At 32.8% G+C, this 5,289-nt stretch overlaps 1 long non-coding RNA gene across 1 annotated transcript; it reads right to left on the reverse strand.

Moving 5' to 3' along the window:
* Positions 1–904: 904 nt before the first annotated feature.
* LOC130465759 (uncharacterized) lies at positions 905–3,462 on the reverse strand. Its single transcript, XR_008925778.1, has 3 exons — positions 3,024–3,462; positions 2,697–2,754; positions 905–1,212 (listed from the first exon to the last, which is right to left on the reverse strand). It is a non-coding gene; the product is annotated as an uncharacterized lncRNA (long non-coding RNA).
* Positions 3,463–5,289: the final 1,827 nt, after the last annotated feature.

Below are 5,289 nucleotides of genomic sequence, written 5' to 3' on the forward strand. Positions count from 1 at the left end.
TTTCAACTTTATTATGTAAGAATAATGCAAATTCAACAAATTTCAATTGGGTATTTTCAACTTTATTATGTAAGAATAATGCAAATTCAACAGTATCAAGGGAAAACAACCAACTTACTGCTTTATTACATCATCTATATATGCTCTTGAACTCTCAGTGCCAAAATCAATTGTAAATCAATTGAAAACAATCAACTTCCAATTAAATTTACTACTACACACATAAAATGATCATGAAAAAAAATGATTGGTGTTCCAACAACTTCCAATTCCATAGCATGATAGTTCTAACTCCTAAGAACAACCAATTGTATTAGGATATACTTTCCTCACAAATTCAACAGTATCAAGTGATAACAATAAATATCGCACCATATACAGTATTGCAAAATCAACAGTATTAAGTTTCCATCAATTACATAGAAAAATCAATAGTGGATTACCAAATTCAACAGTATTAAAACGCATGCAAAGGAGAAAAACGATAGCGTATAAGGGATCTTCCCCATAAGTGGAGCCGCAACCTCACAAAGCATCCTCGGCCAAAGAGACCACACTAGTAGAAAAACATTCATTTGAGGCGTCACTTTTATATTCATTAACGGCGTTTTAGGCGTAGCAACAAATAGAGTGGCAGCAAATGAATGGTATTGATTTGCGGCGTTAAAAAACGCCTCAAATTAATCATTCATTTTCGACGTAATTTATAAAAAACGCCTCAAATGAATTGTATTGTATGGCGGCGTTTCTGCCTAAACGCCTCAAACTTTGGTAAAATTGCGGGAGTTTATACGCCGCGAATAATGTGTACTTTTTTTTTAATAAATAATATATTTTTTGTATATTCAACCATCCAAAAAATATAGAACCTGTACTCACTCCACATTTATACAACGTCCAAAAGTGTCATCAACCACCAATAACTTCCAAGAAACTTTGATTTTTACATATAAGTTAACCATCATATGTTTACAAAAATAAACCACCTAAATAGGTTCAAGTCTATAATAACTATATCATACGTTACAAAATTGCACCAAAAATAAAATAAGCAATTATATATGATTTTAATAGCATGAAACATCCACAAAAAGAGATCGATGAAGCGTTAATTACACACAATGTTCTGTGAAGTATGATGCCCATGCATTTGTCTCGTATTTCATCAATTTGCTCATCGGTGAAAGGATCTCCACTCAGTGATAAGCAAACCTAACAAAATAATATCATAAAATTAGTTATCTTCGGTTAGATGATCTAAAAAGTTGTTCTCTCCTATGTCCTCGAACCATGGCTAAGCATGGAAGGGCGAAGCCCTTAGAATCAAGAACCTTGAGAACATGACAACAACATCATTCATGACAATAAAGGAACCAAAAATCGTGTGTCTTTCCATCAATAAAACTTAGTCCGATGAAACAATAAAGGTCATATTTTGACTGTTATAGTCATATTCATGACAATAAAGGTCATATTTTGACTATTATAGTCATTTTTGCTCCCAACTCTAACCCGTGAACTTAGATTGGTATTCTAAACCCTTTAAATGTTTAATATACTTACTATTATGTTACTTAGACTCATTCTCATCTACTTTGGTCAAGTTATGCGCGTTTAAGGCTTTATTGATCATAATAGGTCATATTTTGACTGTTATAGTCGTTTTTGCTCTCAACTCTAACCCGTGAACTTAGATTGGTATTCTAAACCCTTTAAATGTTTAATATACTTAGTATTAGGTTGCTTAGACTCATTCTCATCTACTTTGGTCAAGTTATGCGCGTTTAAGGCTTTAATGATCATTATAGGTCATATTTTAACTGTTATAGTCGTTTTTGCTCCCAACTCTAACCCGTGAACTTAGATTGGTATTCTAAACCCTTTAAATGTTTAATATACAAATACTGTGATAATTTTATAACAGTACAAAACAGTACAGAACTGTGATATTTTGCTGTACAATGAGATATAGGTAAAAAAATGGTATGTCTGGATTATACATATACGATTTTCACCACATCCATTAATTAGTTGGAAAGACCAGCTGCACCTGATACTCTTTAATTTATTCTAACCTGATTCTTTCAGTCTTTTATTGCTTAATGGTAGTTTATATAGATTATAGAGTAATAGGCAGAGTATTTGTTTTGTTGTTGGAATTTTAGAACAAATGTTTAAATTATTTACCGCCTTATTTAGTTGTTTCTTTGCTTCCATCCATTTGCCCAGTTAATTAGAAGGTACAGTTAATGTTCTATTTTGCTCTCAATAACCGCTGCATTTATAGTGAAGTCTAAAATTAAGTGATAGCCAAATGTAACCCAAGAACGAATTCAGTCCACGTGGACACACTACCTAGCATGACACGTATCTAATTCAACCCTAAACTGACCTAGAATGATATGAATTTAACTTCAGGCAGCAATATTGTTTCTTAAAATGGGACTAAAGATAGCAGAACATATCAAACAGAAAGAATATGAGGTTGCAACAACCTCCATGTTCTTTCAGACCACAATAAATCAATAAATTTAATTCAAAAATTCACCTTCTGAATTATCTTCTATTACTTGAGGTTGGAACAGCCTCCATCATACATGCGCTCATTTCAAATCAAACCCAGAAAATATAAATAAACAATTAAAGTAAAATTCACAAAATTAAGTAGAATTTCAGCAAGAAAAAATGTGTCTTACTGGAATAAAACTTGTGTTTTTCTCAAATTTGTGATCTTCTTTCTTCGAAGCACCTTACCTAAACATCAAATTTGCAAAAGAAATTAGACATACGAAATTACCTTACCTCAAATTCGAAGCAATTTTAAGGTTCTTCTAAGCAAAAATTTGAATTTGATAATTAGGGTTTACATTTTCGGTGGAGAAAGGAGAGGAGAGGAGAGAGCAAGAGAGATTCGATAACTCATACACAATTCATGTTAATTGAGAGACTAAAACGAGGGGAATAGAGTAATTGAATCGAAAAAACGGCAAGGATGAGGAGGAGTCAGTGGAAGCATAATTTACCTTAAGTAAGAAAGGCAGTGGTGGAGATGAGGTCGAAGGACAGACATTGACGGTGGAGATGAATCTGAAGCTTCACTTTCTCGGTGAATTCGGTGGTGGAGATGAGGTCGAAGGACATACGACGATGGTGGAGATGAGGTTGAAGGAAGAAGAATGTGGTTTTGTGAAATGACGAGAAGCAAAAGAAAGAAGCTAAACGCGGGTGAATATGTTTCTGGGACCACCCGTTGCGGCGTTTAACGTGATGACGCAGCAAACTAAAATGGTTTGAGGCGTCATAATTCAAGATAACGCCGCAAAGGAAGTTTTTTTCACCTAATTCATCTATTTTGTTATTTAGTTAGAGGCGTTTTCAAATTAACGCCGCTAAGTCATGGCAGCAAATTAATATCTTTCTACTAGTGCCAGATATATAAATTATGTGATTTTATTTCCCGTATTTGAGTAAAGATTAAAAATGGAGTATTGTTCTTTTGGGTGTAGAAGGAATAGAATGAATGGGAGGTAGAAGATGATTGGGAGGTAGAACAAGAATGGCGATGGATCATTAATTCCAGTGAGAAGGTGAATGGTGGTGGAACTTCTCATTCTCTTTCCTTTTTTTAAAAAAAATGCTATTATAAAGTAACATGTCAAATTTGGATCTTAAAGCTATGTAATACGAAGTATTTCTTAGTTTAATGTATTCATTTTTAATTTTTCACTTTTTTTTTCTTTTTGTAATTTTTTTAACAGCTATTAGAAAATTAGACATTAATATCTCATGAGTTGGATTTTGGAATTTGGTGCCTACTAAAATTATTACATAAATTATTTATGTCTACTTCTTTTGCTAATAATATATCCGCTATTTACTTTTTATTGATGTATTTAGTATATTGATACCTTCTTCCATTGTAGTTATATTTGAAAAGTGAAGTATTAGTAGTAAGAAAAAATAGATGAATACAAATTATATTTTAGAAAATACGTATACCAAGTCAATAATTTTGGATTACCGTGCATGACACGGTTTCTATACTAATTATTGAAAATATACCTCACCAGACGTACATAATTTTGACACAGAGTACTACTCCACTATAATTAATAAAAAAAAAATAAGGTATATACTTTGTATATTACTTTAAGATACCGTTAGTTAATTACTCCGTAAAATTTGTCTTTGTAAACTTAAATTTTGTGAATTTTTTATGATGGATCTAAAGTTACTTTGTAAGCCGATTTAATTGAGAGTTGCGACTCGCGGCCTTGGGACACTTATTGGACGAGAGGTTTTATTTTTGGGCTCGAAATAATTATCAATTTCAAAATGTGAAATATAAATGAAGCCAAATCAATTAATCACATATGTGACATTTTTATAAATGTGGATGTCAATTAGTTAATTGATTAAAGCTATTAAGGATTGTAGTCATGAACTGATATCAAATCATATATGCATAATTTGTTCTCCGTGGCTCCCTCTAAACCAAAACATTTAACCAACACTTTTTTAATATGCGTTAAAAAAAATGTACATTGTCCGGATAAATATAAGAAAAAATGTGAAAAAAAATTCCTTTATTTTTCAAATACTAAAAATCGATCCACCTAAGAACTCTGCATGTAACCTATTATACAAACTCTTAGGCCCTATTTAGTTCACCTTATTTCAGGACCTTATTACTTATTTCAGATCTAAACAGATCAGACCAAATCAGACCAGATCAGATCAGATCAGAAAAAATAAGTTCAGATCAGATCAGCTCAGATCAGAAAAAATAAGTTCAGATCAGACCAGACCAGACCAGATATCGACTCTATAAAGATTATGTTCAGATCAGAATTGATCTGCAAAGATCATGTCCAGATCAGAACTAGTCTGTACAGATCATGACCAGATCAGAACTGATATGTACAGATCATGTCCAGATCAGAACTGAACTGTGAAGGAAATAATGCCCTTGGTCCAAGTATGCATTCTATGTTAAGTCTAATAAATGCGGTTCAGTATTAATTAACAAGTTAATAATTCAGTGAGATCAAGTGAGCTGAATGCCTAGCTAGAGGCCGCTTCAGTTCAAGTGGAATTAATGATATTAATCCACAGCTTACTCTTGACTGAACCCGTAGGGTCACACAAATAGTACGTAAACGGATCAAGTATTTAATGGCATTAGATACTCCATCTATGGATATTCGAAATCGACGGATCTTGGTTTCAGTGGGAGCTGAGATCGTCACAGGCAAGAAATGAATACTCCGGAAACGATGATATTGCCGG

Source organism: Spinacia oleracea, chromosome 1, assembly GCF_020520425.1.
Source record: "Spinacia oleracea cultivar Varoflay chromosome 1, BTI_SOV_V1, whole genome shotgun sequence".
Classification (NCBI taxonomy): Eukaryota; Viridiplantae; Streptophyta; class Magnoliopsida; order Caryophyllales; family Amaranthaceae; genus Spinacia; species Spinacia oleracea.